The sequence below is a fragment of the Protomyctophum bolini genome (genome assembly GCF_963924005.1).
Source record: "Protomyctophum bolini genome assembly, chromosome: 14".
Classification (NCBI taxonomy): Eukaryota; Metazoa; Chordata; class Actinopteri; order Myctophiformes; family Myctophidae; genus Protomyctophum; species Protomyctophum bolini.
Window position 1 is genome coordinate 42,010,608 of NC_137875.1, and position 17,023 is coordinate 42,027,630.

A 17,023-nucleotide genomic window follows, 5' to 3' on the forward strand; every position below is an offset into this window, starting at 1 on the left:
CCAACGGCGTTTCAGAGTATGGGTTCAGCCTTCCATTGGCTTAGGGGCAGCCAAACATGACTAGGTCGCTAAAAGGAAATGAGCTGTTGGGTCGTGGGTCAAAATGGCATGATATGAAATAAACACATACACGATGATGTCAGAGTCAAATCCATACAGGTGAGGTCATTCAATATACAGTATGTGTGCATACTCTGGAAATGTAACGTGTGTGTGTGTGTGTGTGTGTGTGTGTGTGTGTGTGTGTGTGTGTGTGTGTGTGTGTGTGTGTGTGTGTGGTGAGCGGGCTGGGGATGCAAGTGATACTGGTATTTATGTGGGTTTAAATGGCTTGGATGGCATTTGCCGCAAGGCCTCCCATTCACATGTGCGAACGACGGACTGACTGACAGGTTTGGTGCGTTAACCCAGTTTGACCCGAGATCAGATTCTAAAAATGTCTGTTTGAAAATGACAGTTGTCAGAAAAAGCTATGTTTCTAGGTCAGTCGTTCTTCGATTTTTCAAAAATAGCAGACCTACAAGCTCGTAGCGCGCCACTCGGTGGCGCGCTACGAGCTTGTAGATCTGCTATTTTTTCAATAGCTAAAGCATAACATAATGCTAACCCCAAAAGGGGTTCCCGCCCCAAAATGTAACGGAAAGACTCGTCACGTATACACTTGCACTGCAAGAAAGGATGAGAACACAGTTTCCAGCCTAATCTACTTTATTTAAATCACGAATGCTAGTAAGGATTAAGACTACAGTCGCAGTGTTTTACGAACACGATCAACAAGCTATAGTCTTTCAGCCATGTTTCCGTATATCCATGATTCAAATGACGCAAGCTAGGACAAGGCAAATCCACTCTCAATTGTCGAAGATGCATATTATAGAACATCATTATTATGAGCCTAAAACTCAACAACAACCTGCCCAAAATATAATTTCAGGTGAAGTCGAACATCGTGCAGATCTAACCGAAAGGAAAGACGTAAGTTCACTTGAGCAGAAAGGACGTGTGGGGCGTTTTGCATTGAATATTTCATGTCTACCATGATGGCAGAGAGCAGTCTGAACTGGTCTGACCCAGCTCCTGGAGTGTTCCATGCTCAGAGTGTTCAGTTTGTATGCTGAATGATGCAATAAGAAAGAAGCTTATCTAACAGTGGACAGACCGTCTCCTATCAAAACCATCTGCCATATATATATAAATACTGCATTACCTCACCATAAAATACAGCGCATACCGGTACCTCACTGAAACAATATAGATGTACAATGTGCTATACAACCACACATTCCTGATTCAGCCGCACGCCTCTTGGTGTGTTTGGATACAAACGGGCACATACATTAACATAAGCTACTATCATTTGCATTGACATCTTCCGGGAACAACGGGTGGAAATTAGCATTCTTGCTAAATCCGGCATATTTACATTGGAGTTTGTGTGGAGCTAAATCCGGCATATTTACATTAATTGGAGTTTGTGTGGAGTCCCTCCTGAAAGCACACATAATAAATATGCCTTTACTGATATTATTCGGTCACCGGCCTACTTGGGAAACGATGCAAGATGGGAACAATGAAAATCTGGAATGCATATCCCAACGTACTATGCAATAGCGTTTTAACCATCTGTCTGTGTCCCTTTTATGCCCATATATGGAGCTCTCTATATCTGCCTGTCCTTGTCTGGCCATATATAGGCAATATGGAGGGAGGTCAGGTGAGGAAAGTCCTTGTGCAGTGGTAAAAACGTCTGTGGAGAATGTGTGGAGAATGTCTGAAGAGTGCAAACGGACTGTGAAAACTGAACCGACCCAAGTAATCAAATGGCAGGTGTGGGGAATTCTGCAGGTGTATAAGCTGGAGTTGCCATGGAACGGTTATCAAGTTATGTGGATTACTGTCTGTAGTGTAAAATTCGTATCTATCTGTTCCAACAAAAAAAAAAGATTCTACTATGGAAACTATAAGCCAGGGTTCTATCGTCACCCACAGCAGTGTTCCAGGGCTAGGGTAGACTTTAGCCGTTTGCCCCGACACAGAGACGCTTAGCGGATCAAGGATGTTATGGGACAGAGGCAGGGAGGTATGGTGATAAACCGCTCGCAGCCCTACAGAAATAAGACATTTTGTCAGGCAGGCAAACGGGGAGACCAAAAGGGTGAGGGAACACCCAGAGAGAAGCGGAGACAATTAAAACTGTGTGGAAGATTTATAAGAGGTTTAGGCCAAGTGACAGCACAGAGGACGGAAGTCAAAAGAACGAAGGACAAAAAGGCACTCCAACCTCGCGCACGCACGCACGCGCACACACACACACACACACACACACACACACACACACGCACACTCACCCCCTCACACACACACACACACACACACACACACACACACACACACACACACACACACACACACACACACACACACACACAAACACAGTGAAGGTCAAAGTGTGGCTACTGGTACATGCCCCTGGTTATTGGCACGGTTGCCATGGTTTTCCTTCACTGGGGACTACAGGATTGGTAGGATCTTGAACCCCAATATTCCTGATGTATTCCTTGTCCTGCGAGCCAAGACGAGGCAATGCATTCCATCTTTCCGTTTGTACCTCAGGAAAAACATTTATTTAATAACGTGGTGTGTGTGTGTATATATATATATATATATATATAAATGTGGTTATTGAATGATTCTTATCGGATCGCAGGCGAGTCAATTTGAGCTGCATTAATTTGAGGGATAGCGAGTGATGAATACACGTCGATGATGTGTTCCATCTAGACACACACGACTGTGATTCAAACTCTCCGTCCTTGTCAGAGATGGCTGAAACGGTACGTGGCCTGGTTGACCGATAGCCTGGCCTGGCCCAGCCTGTGTGGTTTCTGGTCTCTATAGAGGGGTGGGTGGGTGCCGGTCGAAAACAGGCGGTGGATCCTATTGGTTCACCGATCTGAGCACCCGCGACACCCCCTCTGCACCGTTATTGGTTGGTTAGTAGGTAGACTATAGGACTAAATCAAAATATCCTGGAAAAATGAACACTGTTCCTATTAGGGGTGTCAAAAAGAAAATCAAGTCGAATTAGAATCGCGGTTCCCGTTATGAACAATTCCCAAAAATCGATCACAGTAAAACATCGTGTCTTCAGTCATTCTCGAGGTTACTGTAGTCACTTCAGTTCAAGACTGGAGTAGATTGTGATGAAATCCTGTGTATTGAATCGAGAATCTTTTCGAATAGAGAATCCTTTTGAATCTGGGGGAGAAAAAAAAATGCTTTTGATTTATTTATTTTTTATCGTGACCCCAAGAATCGAATCATGGGACACCCAAAGATTCACAGCCCTAGTTCCTATGCCAAATCTTCCAATGGGTTTCCCCAGGCTTTTCGTTTTTGAGCTGAAAGCCAACAGAAATAATAGCCTGGGTACCGAGACCAGGTTGCAGCAGTCAACACATTTAGCCAGTCAGTTCCAGCAGTCCACCTTTCTGAAGTCAGAGTGTCTGTAGCATCTATATAGCCATCAAACGTTCCAAAAGTGTGGAATGTGAAAATGGGATACGTTTCCACATTGTTAGCATGTTTGCTCTAAACCTCTTTAAATCATATTATTGGAAAACGTCATACATTTACCAGACCTATTTAATGCTAGAAAACACTGAGCGGAAGCTGTGGAACAGACGACAGAGACGTGGTCTTGTGCAGTGCAAGATTAGAGCTCTATATACTTTGTATTCTGTTCGAATAAAAGTGTGTGTACTGCATTTAGGTGATTTATAGGCGGTTATTCAGTACTGTGTGGCCACTCTACTGTATGGTAATCGTTATGAACGAATGGTTTATTTCGATCTTGTGCCGTTGGAACATTACAAGAAGAACCATGTATTAAACTCATTTTGACATGATCGAAAAGGTATAGGCGGAAGCTTGTAGCTTATTGATGGCTAACCTTATTACATTGTTACAAGTTATGACGAAGAGAAAATTGGAAAAAATAAAATAAAAGACTGTTCACTTGGGAAACAGCTGCCTATCTGGTTCTGTGCATTTAGACTACTTCTCCTTTTTCTGATTCGTCAAAACAGACTGCAGTTTTACCACACAGGAGGAGTGAATCACCAATGCACGCACGCACACGCACGCACTGTCTCTAGAAGGAACATATGCTCGCTGTGCAAACAGCATTTCAGGCTGTGCTATAATTCTTTTGTTTCAGCCCATGTCTTAATGTGTCAGAACCCAACCACACGTTTACTCTGCACAAGCCTCGGGTGTTCATTTGACTGTCAAAGAGTTAAATTAGCACTTCACGTCGCAGCGTTGTACTGTAGCTACTGTACAGCAGACCTCCAAAATGCTCCTCTCAGGAAGGAAGCCGCATACACTCCAGTGACGACTGACGAGTGTACGGCGTGTCCTTTTATTTGCAGGACACGTTTCACAGTGTCGGCTCAGCCCGACAAAGCTGCGTATATACGTACGTGGCAAAGCACGTACAATATCTCGCCTATACACCAGCACCTCCTCCACCTGGATGTGCACGAGAGCTACGATATATATATATATATTTTTATATTTGTTTTACGGCATCACGATGTGATGTGGCCGCGTGTAGATTGCCAATTTCTGCTATTTTGAAAAATAAAAAAATAGGGCGTGCCGAGCGCCACCGGTGGCATAAGGTATTGGTTGTGCGCTAGTATAACGTGCTTTCCCACATTTGCGCTTACGGCTACTTATGTATGGCATTTTGGATTAGCTGCATGCTAAAGTAATCCAAGGTACAGTATAGACTAATATTCCACATGGATTGGCTTGCACCGGCAAAGCTCTCATGAATAAAACATGACAAGACGTCTAGGAGAGAGGGAGAACAGCGAGCACACTGAGAATGTCATGGCGGTGATTTGATGATGATGATGTGCCCCCCCCCCCCCTCGGTAGTATTTATGCTATGACAAAGGAAAAGGTGCCGACGTGGAACTCAATGATTGTGCATGTTACCGTATAAGCCTTCATCTGGCCTATTCCATATTCTTACAGTGTAAGTTCTATTAATGGCCAAAGTGTGCCATTTAGCCCAGAGAGAGAGGGAGAAAGAGAGAGAGAGAGAGATAGAAGGGGAGGGTGAGAATGAGAGAGAGAGAGCGAGAGAGACTGAGAGATGCTACTTTGATTTTCTCACATCACACCCCCCACCTCCTTCTATGCCGTATTATTGTTTCCAGCATGGCACGGATTCCTCTTCTATTGCATACAGACCTCCACAAGAGCTACCCTGGTTGCAAGCATGCAGTTTTGCACGCGCACAGTCGCATGCGCGCGCGCGCGCACACACACACACACACACACACACACACACACACACACACACACACACACACACACACTGTAGTGTACATGCTACTGTATGTCCATGCAGTGTCTCAGCAGAGCACTCCAAACGTATTGAGTTGGCGCTCCTTTACGCTGATCTCCGGGGGGGGGGGGACAATGTTTCCAATATTTCAAACAAACACGATCGGGTCAACTTGAAGTTTAGTCGGCCTCTTGTCCATTAGGGCTGTCAGAACGAATTTCATAATATGAAAGAAATTCGAATATTAAAAAATATATATATATTCGAAAGCTAAAATTGCCATTCGAATGGAGCTTTTATAATTTATTAATTCTATTTAATATTTTTATTTTGTTTTATGTTATTTTATCCGCTCACTAAATGTATTGAGTAACGCATCTACCGCTGTGAAATCTCCCCGGCCGCTTCCACTGCATGTGAAAAGGTGCACGCCGGTCACGTCGCAGAAGAGGTCATTGATTGGCTAAAGTAGGGCCAGATTTCAGGGTAAGCCAATCAGAGACAGTCTACAGGGTGGGCGGGCTTACTGGCTGTAGCCCATTTATTCACAGACACACAAACCCTTGTAACACATACATAGATACTAGTATACTACGCAGACAGAAATCGCCGGTAGAACGAAAATCATAATACAGTTTCACGACGCAACTTTATTGCACATCTGTGCTTGCCTTTCATCCACGCTTCTATAGCCTTTTAAATCTCATTTCCCATCCACGGGCACAAGCAAAGTGATATCAGCATCTTCCACCCGATCTGTGGTGTTCTTTCTGACGAGGGCAGCAACTAGTTAGCATGGGAGCTAACATTAGTCCATATCGTTAGAAGCCAAGGAGTCCTCCTTAATAACACACTCGATGCTGCGTTTACACGGGCAGACACAGACGAATGCTAATATCATTTGGAGCAGGCCGAGCAGCTACTGTACACGTCTGTTACTCTGTTTGCATCAACATGTTGCTGGCTTCACAATGAATGATAGATTTTATCGTTGCCTCTGCCCGTGTTTAATGGTCAGGATTTCACTGTCCACAGAAGGCAGACCTGTCAAAACTATGCACTTCCCAAAACTCACAAGACATGCCAGCCACGTGTATTATTATAGGCTAAATATGAGCTAAAATAAACAATGTAAATATTCGAATATATTCGAAAATTACAAATAATTAAGCAATGAAATTCGAATTGGATTATAGAGGTGAACTGACAGCCCTATTGTCCATAGTCTTAAATAAAGTACTGTACACTGTATCTATCATGCTGTGTCAGCACTCGGGTTCAGGTCTGCTGTGTTAGGGCTGGGCGATATACGACTAAAAAGCAAAAAGCAATTATACCATTATTTCAAACATCTCAAACAAGACATCTTGTCTCGTTTGCGACGAATGAACTCGCCGTGATCTCGGTAATTCTTTCTACTTTTGCATGGCACAACTCACAATTGTACAACCAAGTAATACAGGGTTAACCCATTTTTGGTGTTTTTGAAACATTACGTTATAATCTAGCTATTGGAAAAATAGCAGATCTAGGATGGAGGACGGAGATTGATGAAAAAAAAATATTTATTTATTAAAATATTTATTGATATCAAAGGACATCGCATCGCTCCACAGGCTGGGAGCGTCTGTTGCGCAACATTCAATGTTATTTCTCCAGGTTGGGACGTCATCGAAAATGTCCCCCCCCCCCGCTATTTTAGCCGACGAGATCGAAAAGCTTAAAAACGTGAATAACTCTTGATCTAATATCATTCCGTCCAACTCTAAGAAAAGATTGTGGTGTTAGACGGCCCCGCCACGGTCCAGTCGCGGTAGAATCAAACCACATCTCCCGTTGTCGTCGATCGCATGGAGAGTGTTTTGGCTACATCCGGTTACTTCAGCCACATCCGGGAGAGCATCCGGTCCGTCGCTCCACTGCTATAAATCACTGGGCAGCCTATGATTTTAAATGGATTAAATAACGCTGGGCGTTCGGGGGTTAACCCAGACTAATTGATTCAATCTATTCAAATTGTTTTGGGGTAATACGTAGCATTTCTGTAGACTTAGATAGCATTTGACACAGACTTATAGCATGTTATGAAGACAGCACTATAATTGCACTGTATGTAGTCATAGCACGTCATAGTACATATGTATAGCATAGTAGTTTATATGTATAGTTTCATTATATTACTTTCTTAGCGTAGGCATGTTTCATGATAAATGTTTTTTATGTGATGTATTCCCATGCTTTTTTTTGTTCTTGCTTAATGTAAATCGCTCTGGATTAAGAGCGTCTGCTAAATGCCTAAATTGTAAATTGTATCTATAAAAATTAATACAAGCCCAGGCGGTAGCGTAACCGTCTGGGCACCCCGACTGGTAATCCAGTCGCAGTGTGGCCGCGGGTTCGACTCCCGAGCCCGACACGGCCTTCACTGCGTGTCATCCAGGGGGGCAGTCAGACAGATATTTTGTGAAGCCACTAAGGAAATGAAAGTTCATATAATGGCCTGTTGTGGCGCTATCACTGGACCCAGAAAAACCCATAGCCCCATAGAAGTCCATGTATTTGGGCCCAACTTCACCTAGACTGTATTACCTTAATAAACATGGTCATGAATACTTTTTGCTTCCAGTCACTAGTTTAAAGTCTCATTTCTAATGTCATAATATTCTTTTTGGAAAATTATGGTCCCATTTATAAAAAAAAATGACCATAAAGTCGTGCATGTTCTGAAGGGCGTGGCTACCGTTACAGTCTATGAACGGGATCCCCCATCCACTCGAGTCAAAATAAAAACTAACGAAGAAGAAGGGGGGGGAAGTCCCGCCTCGTTGTCTGGGCCAGCCAATGGGCCAGCTGGGCCCAAACGGATCTAGAAAGATGGCGACTTCCATTGCAAGGACTGACAGGCTTCACTTTACGTTCATGTTAGACCCGCGGAACGCTTTGTCCATATGTTTTACACTCAGTCTATGGTGTCATCCCCCCCATCTCTCTCCCCCGTTTCCTGTCAGCCTACTGTCTGTCCCTTCAAAAAAAACAATAAAAGGCGTAAGCCGCAAAAAATGAGACGTCTCGACACTGAATACTGTGCTGATGGAGACGGTTCACCTCTAGCCTCTGACATCCTACCGGCGTGTGCTGCCAGCTAAAGTAGCGTGCACTGCACACACACACACACACACACACACACACACACGTGCGCTTTTGTTGCAGCCAGCACACGGCCAGAGTGCAAAAAAAGGAAGAGAGTGTGTTGTTCTCAGGCTTTTATTAATGTTTCTGTGTGTGTGTGTGTGTGTGTGTGTGTGTGTGTGTTAAAGCCTCCCCCATCACATACATACGTGTCTGTGTGTGTCTATGTGCAACCCCCACCCAACCCCGAGTTCCGCTGACGACAGAGCTTTTAACAGGGGTCTAATTGTACTGCAACTGTGTTGGTGTGTATTTATGTGTGTGTGTGTGTGTGTGTGTGCGTGTGTGCGTGTGTGTGTGTGTGTGTGTGCGCGCGCGTCTGAACCCTGAAAAGACTGGAATCACACCCATTCTGCAGACATGGGGTTAGTAACCATGGTAACCGAAGCACGGGCTTATTTCTCTGCATCCCGGGGAATCTGACATGCGAGAGAGTGTGTGTGGGCTCGTGCACAAATACACATCCATGTACATACGCACATGCGGTCTCTTTGAGTACGGCACTGCGGACTTCCCCCTTGCTGAGATTATGAACCTGCATTATGAACCTGCAAAGGAGCTTAGCTTAGCAGAGGAGAGCAGAGGAGGGGCGGTTCCTATCAGAACTGACAATAGGAAGGACCCCTCCCCACATATCTACACTTCCATGTGTGGAAGCAGCTATAGGAACCTTTTCTGGATCCGGGCCAACATGAAAATCTCAAAAGGTGTTCCCGGCCGGGCCCACCCACCTGGCCCACCCACCTGGCCCACCCACGGCAGCCGTGTTAAGTGGCCATATGGCTGAGCCATGTGCATTTTCTGAGCGTATTTATTTCAACGGCCAATCAATCAATTGTGTTTTCCGGCTTGGACAAAGTAATTTTTTTCAATTCTTACGGATTTAAAGAAAGAAATACCATGACTTTTTTATTTTTATTACCATAATAGGGCAAATATCCTCACGGCAAACGGGTTGGACAATCACTGAGCTAGAAGCTTCCTCATTGTTTAGCTCTCTGAACAAGGCACTACCAACCTTAGCCCTGGTCCATAGCCTTCTACTATATAAAATCAATAATAAGCAGACTTGGTAACCTGACTGTAGAAAGTAACAGTACAGTAAAGAACCTGGGGGTTATTATTGATTCTGAATTGAATTTCAATTCACACATTAATCATGTTACCAAGATTGCCTTTTTTCACCTTAGAAATATTGCACGAATCAGAGCCAATTTTGTTCTTGGACGATGCAAAAACGCTAATCCACGCCTTTGTTTTCTCTCGGCTTGACTACTGCAATGCACTTTTTTCAGGACTGCCTAAGAAAACAACTGACAGATTACAACTTGTCCAAAATGCAGCAGCCAGAGTTTTAACTAGAACTAAGATGAGAGAACATATTACTCCAGTTTTGGCATCACTGCACTGGCTTCCGGTTGTTTTTAGGATTGATTTTAAAATTATTTTACTTGTCTATAAAGCTCTCAATGGTCTCGCACCTTCCTACCTACATGACTGCCTGCCTAAATATGTCCCAAACCGCCCCCCTAAGGTCTTCCACTGCTGGCCTGCTCGCTTTGCCAAAAAAAATGGCAACAAAAAAATACGGGGAAGCAGCTTTTTGCTTCTACGGGCCGTTGGCATGGAACAAGCTCCCACTGTACCTTCGTCAGGCAGCCTCTGTAGACATCTTTAAAGCTCAGCTCAAGACCCACTTCTACAACATTGCTTTTAATTGATCTTTTATTTTTTATTTTTGTTATTCATGTCCTCACTGTATTGCATTACTGCTTGTTTTTAATGTTGTTGCCTTGCTTTTCTTTTACCCTCCATTTTTCTGTAAAGCACTTTGAGCTGCATTTCATGTCATGAAAGGTGCTCTACAAATAAAGTTTTATTATTATTCTACTGCTTCTACGATTCTGCCCTGCGCAGTAAGGCTTTCCGTTTTAAATCTCAAATCGAAATCAGACCAGCCTCTCCTCTTTGGCGTAAATAAAAAGAACGTTTTTGCTACTCACCAAAACAAAGGCGGGTTGTGTCATTAGAAAGACTACTTTCCTTAGTGGACGCACTCTGAGCCCCCCACCACACGTATAAACGGTACTTTTTGGCCAGAAAGGGATTTTTTTTTCACCGGAGGAAAAATATTCTCTATGAGGCAGTTCTCTGGGCAATATCAGTAGAGGGCGCAGCGGAGTAACTAAAAATGTTTGTTTCTTTCGGTGGAAACAAAATCCCCTTTTGGCCTAAAAGTACAGTTTATACGTGTGGTGGGGGGCTCAGAGTGCGTCCACTAAGGAAAGTAGGCTTTCTAATGACACAACTCGCCTTTGTTTTGGTGAGTAGCGAAAACGTTCTTTTTATTTACACTAAAGAGAAGAGGCTGGTCTGCATTCATGCGAGCGGCGGAAGTTGAGAGTAACATAGCTCTAAATGAAATGCATTAGAGCTATGGACCAGAGCTATAGCAACCCGTACACTGCAGTCAAACAAACACAAGCACAACTGCCAGAGGGCCCAGGAATAACGCATCTACAACCTCAGACACAACACGCCGCCATGACTAGTCGTGATGTGACAACTTTAAATATAGAATGTGCCTCGAGAGCGCGCCAATATTGAAAGCGCTTTAGATAGTCCGCACTCACAGAACGTGCGTTTGTGTTTATTCTGACAAATATAGGCTTGCTCTCGTGCCAGAGTGATCATCTGTGTGGGCGGGAGCCCCTTTTGGTGTTAGCATTGCGTTATGCTTTAGCTATTGAAAAATAGCAGATCTACAAGCTCATAGCGCGCCACCGAGTGGCGCGCTACGAGCTTGTAGGTCTGCTATTTTTGAAAAATCGAAGAACGACTGACATAGAAACATCGCTTTTTCAGAAAACTGGATGTAGAAGACATTTTTAAGAATCTGAAGGTCAAAATGGGTTAAAAGATTTCTGATAATTCTTTGTTTTGGACGGACCTACGTCGGAGAAACAAAATGTCCTAAAAGTCGGAAGAGAAAATGCCTATTAATGGGAAGATTAGGATCAACATGAAATGTCTGTCCGTTGACCTATAATTGAGATAATCGTTGAGGTCATCGTCTCTAAACTCGGCATGTGTTTCTGTCTGGAGACGACAGTAAAGCAGCAGAAGAGGTACCAGCATGATGGACGGATCGCATTGCACACACACGAGGAGGAGGAGGAGGAGGAGGAAAATGAGGCATTAGCGTCGTCTCTCTTTTGTTTCCTGATGTCATCTATCAACCAGAGAGCTTTTTACCACCGAGCCCCAGGCTGGACATGTAGGAGAGAGCCAGGTGGGCTCCGCTGCCCACCGACCACCGTCCCAGCCTCCAGGACCCATTACATTGAAAACCTATTTACATCACTGGGATATATTAAAAAAAAAAGAAAAAGGTCATTTCATCGTCTACTCAGGCTTTTGTGAACACCCCAGACAGGTTTTTTTTGTTTGATTCAGTATTTAGATATTATTTTAACCATGTTAGAATTCACACTCCATTTGAACAGAGTGTGAAGTCAAAGGAATAGTACAGGAAGGGGGGGGCGTGACAGCCACAATGAATATCAAAATAGTAAAAAATACAGAATCGAGCGACATAGAAAATGTCCGGTGAGTTCAGAAAAGCCTGGAGCAGACGATGAAATGACCCAAGTTATTTTTTTGAAAAGTGAAATATCCCTTTATACCATCATTATACCTTTCCAAAGTGCTAAACCACTTCAAGCAGCGGTTCTTAAGTGAGTTACCGTATAGCAAATTTCGTCACAAGTTCTCTGGTTACAATATCGATTGATTTGGTCTTGCCAGGTGGTTCAGCCAGTTAGTGCAGAGACCATATGCTCGTTTATGCGAGTGCAAGGACCTAAATCCGGCCCCTCAGCCTGCGTTGCCTCGCATGTCCATCCTCTCTCCCTTGCCCTTGATTTCCTGTCTTTCTACACTGATCTATTGGAAATAAAGCACCGAAAGCTAGTCCAATATAAGTTTTACGTATTAATATTAATTAAAAAAAATCAGATTCTAAAAAAAATGTCTTCTACATCCTGACGGTTTTCTGAAAAAGACTGCTATTTTCCCAACAGCTAAAGCATAACATAATGCCAACACCCCGAGAATGGGTTTTAACTGAAAATGGTTTCAATTGGCATCCTGCTGTAGTGGCTCATGTACACAGTAGGCCTACATATTAAACACAGTGACGCATCCATCCCAGCTGTTCTGCTTCCCCTCACAAAATGGGGAAAAAAAGAGAAGCTTCTGGCTTCCTCTTCGTTCAACAACAACACTATCCAACTGCTGGATGCAAAACTAGCTCCTCGCATAGATAGTTAAACGGCTACTGTACACCACAGACTGTAAATTCTGCTCTTCACATCGTAATAGGCTAGAAGTAAATAGCAGAAGCCTCAGTCACCATTTTGACCACCCTCTCAATGCTTTGTGTGGTTGTGGGCTAGTGGTGAAACTAATGTACAGATTTTTTTTACTTTAGTAAAAAGTAGCATTTAGCACAGTTACTCAAAATGTTACTCGAGTAAAAAAAAAAGTACTGGCATCAAGCTAATATCTACAAGCGCAACAACACATTGTGGTGATGCAGCACACTGTGAGCTCAGAGATCGGTTATGTTTTAATTAGTATAAAACTAAAGACAAATCTAAATCTGCAAAGTAACTGGAAACTAAAGCTGTCAAATACTTGCAGTGGGGTACCATACAGTACAGTATACGTACTTACTACAAATGGCCTTAGTCACTTTCCACCGCTTGTGGGTTCAAAGTGTTCTCTCAGGACCTTGACATTGAGTGGTGTTCAAAATGTGGCCGTGTGTCGCTGCATATCCAACAATGCAACCATTCGGCACACAAATAGTGACCCAACATCCCAAAACCCAGATATTCAACCAAACACAACCCTTGTGAGCTAATGGTCATGATGACTATAGTCTTTGATTTGTGCTCATATCAAACTATAACCTTCCACTCAGGTACAGAAGAGCGCATCACTGCATGCCTGGCTGACATCTCACAGTGGATGTCCTCCAACCACCTCAAGCTGAACCCAGACAAGACTGAGCTTCTCTTCTTCCCAGCTAAGTCCTGCCCTATGCGGGAGCTAACGATCTCCGTAGACGACGCCCTGGTAACGTCTGTCCCAACAGCCAGGAACCTTGGTGTTGTCCTGGACAGTCAGCTCTCGAGGCTCTCGTTCAAAACTCACAACACATCTGTCACTCGATCCTGTAGGTCCACACTCTATAACATACGACGAATTAGACCGTTCCTCACCCAGGAATCAGCCCAGCTCCTAATCCAGACAACAGTCTTGTCAAAACTTGACTATTGTTAACTCCCTCCTTACTGGCCTGCCGGCATGTGCACTTAAGCCTCTCCAACTGATCCAAAATGCCGCAGCTCGCTTGGTCTTCAACCAGCCAAAACTCTCACACGTCTCCCTTCATTGGCTCCCGGTCGCTGCCCACACAGAATACAAAATTCTGATGCTGGCATTCAAAGCAACCAAAGGTTGCCACCCCCATGTCTTGCAAGTATGATCGTATACCCTACAAAACCTCCCGCACACTCAGATCAGCCAACGCGGGGAAGCTGGAAGTGCCTTCACTAAAAACGCTCCACACGTCCCAAACTCTGCACTCCAAAACTGTGGAATGCACTTCCTGTTGCAGTCAGAACTGCAGCATCACTCCCAATCTTCCGCCGTAGTCTGAAAACCCAACTCTTCAGACTCCATCATGGCCCGTAGCACATATACCCTAGCCCCTTAGATAGAACTTCCTGTAGACTTGGATAGCATTTTATACAGACTTGCATTGTATGTAGTCATAGCACTTTACAGCATATAGTATAGTATGTACAGTTTATAATACTGTATATGTATAGTTTCATAGATATTCCACTGTTACGCTCTTAGCTTACGCATGTTTCATGATAACTACTTTGTATGTATGTGATGTATTGCCATACTTTTTGTTTTTGCTTATTGTAAATCTCTCTGGATTAAGAGCGTCTGCTAAATGCCTAAATTGTAAATTGTATATTCATATTGACATTTTTACATTTTCAAATGGTATAACCAAATCATTCTCCTTGCTGCGACGTCTTAAAACGACATACAATGATTGTAATGTTGCTGAATTATGTGGTTACCGGTAAATAAACAAAAGTGTAACACCGTTTAAATCACCCCGCTCTACCTGCCATCTCATGGCCTGCTGTTACATGATAACAAATTGATGTGTACGTTCTGATGATTCTGATGATGAAAGAAAGATGCCAGAATGTATAGACATACAGGGAATTCCATGATGTTCAAAGGAATAAATAACACATTTGGTTACGGAAGCAATAAAGAACAGAATCAGAGCAATAAAAAGAACCACTGGCTTGATGAAAACGCAACAATGAGTAATAACAAGGAACCACACACATTATGGGCATTCACTTCTAGTCATTTTTACTAGTTGTTTAACCCATTCTGACCTGAGATCAGATTCATACGACGTTTCCACTGGACACACACTGGTCTGATTAACCCATTCTGACCCGAGATCAGATTCTAAAAATGTCAGTCGTTCTTCGATTTTTCCAAAAATAGCAGACCTACAAGCTCTTAGCGCGCCACTCGGTGGCGCGCTATGAGCTTGTAGATCTGCTATTTTTCAATAGCTAAAGCATATCATGATGGCTAACACCAAAACGGGTTCCCGGTCAGAATGGGTTAACCACCTATTATGTTAAAAGATAATAATAATAACATTTGGAAATAAATATTTGTAAAAACTGTGTACATTGGTGACTACAACTATAATCTACCTGATCGTGTGGCCTACAAAATCGGGGGGGGGGGAAACGAGTGGATTTACTAGTAAACTAGTCGACTAGTTGCTTAATGCCCTAACACACATGCATTCCTAGTGTTTTCCACCATGGCGTCCAAGTCAAAAACAAAACATCCATCCATGGCTGTGTTTGACCCGACAGGACTGTGTGTGTGCGTGTGTGTGTGTGTGTGTGTGTGTGTGTGTGTGTGTCGGAACCGACTCTAGCCACTAACAGAGCATCTTTGTGAGGTCAGCAATGGAAGCAGCAGGCAGTGGCACTGGCAGCCACACCAGACCATAGATCTTCAAACTAATATGTATAAAGAAAAAAACGCTAGTAACAAAGTCTACTAAACTAGACAAATGTGGGAAGCTGACGCAGAACATCTAAAGTTCATTGATTAAAATAAATAATTACAATTGCCATTGGTGTTGTATTTGGAATCCAGTGTTAAACACTATAAGGTTAGAACAAATTACAAGCAAAGAAAGAAAGAAAGAAAGAAAGAGCAGTAAAACCTATAATTGAAGCTGATTTGGGGTTTTAAAGTAAAAGGATGTTGATTGTGGCAGGGTTTAAAGCTTTGGTTCCTACATCTTCCCATGTAGTCTTTTAAAATGAACGCTCAATAGCAGTGACAAATCAATGACAACAACAAAAAAAAGGTAAAATGTGTGAGAAAAGAAGCTACAACTGTACTGATGCGTTTTGAAGAATATGGACAATTGAGTTCATGAAAGAGTAAAATAGTCATTTGAAAAGTAAAAATCACACCCGTGTGAAGTAAGTGGTGCAACTCCGTGTGGGGGTCCCCGGGGGGGCATTTATATAATAGTTAGTTAAAAACTGAACAACAGTGTATTTCATGTGTATGTTTACAGACATAATTGCTTTGATGCACTTCTACTAGTGTGGTAACGGTTCTATGCTTAAGCATACAAGCCTTTCCTGATTAATGTGATATTGTGCCTGTATTGTTACAGAATGTAATGTTGGGTAATTCATGTGAATGTGTGATTGCATCAGTGGTTCATCTGAACATTTGCTGATGCTGCAGTTGCTTATTTCTCTCGCAAAAGATGGCAACACTGGCTGAGAGACCAAGTCAGCCCGGCAGTCCATTTGCCTAACGAGCCTTGAGGGCAGCCCAGTGTGAACGGAGCCCTCTGTTCACCGTTAAACGCAGTCAAAACAACGAAAGCTCCCGGCCTTAACACCACGCCCCAAAACCAAAGCAGAGACGGTATAGGAGAGAGAACACAGCAAACGTTGAAGCCCTGGTCAAGGGCCCGAGGGCAGAGGGAAAAGTTACAGGACTCCATGATTTGAACGACAAGACAGAGAAACGTCATTTATACTTGGTTTTGCGTGCCACTAACGTTGTGCATCGACAATTTGGTTTCGTAGATTTGACTCATTTGAAAATAATTTAGAATCTCTTTGTGGTTATATAAGTGGTTAACATACTCCAGTACCACACGTTTGTCCGAGTTAAGTTAACACTTCATTCACTGTGTGAAGATAAGCCAAAGACGAAAGCTCTGGGCCTTTAAAAAAAAAACAAGGACAAAGGAATTCACTTGGAGGGCTTTGAAAGAGGTCGAGACGAAACACAAGAGGGAATGAAACG

General features: G+C 43.3%; 1 protein-coding gene across 5 annotated transcripts in view; it reads right to left on the reverse strand.

Annotated features, from left to right (window-relative positions):
* Positions 1 to 17,023, reverse strand: part of ccdc88ab (coiled-coil domain containing 88Ab) — a 109,325-nt gene that overhangs the window by 64,740 nt on the left and 27,562 nt on the right. The window lies entirely within an intron of this gene.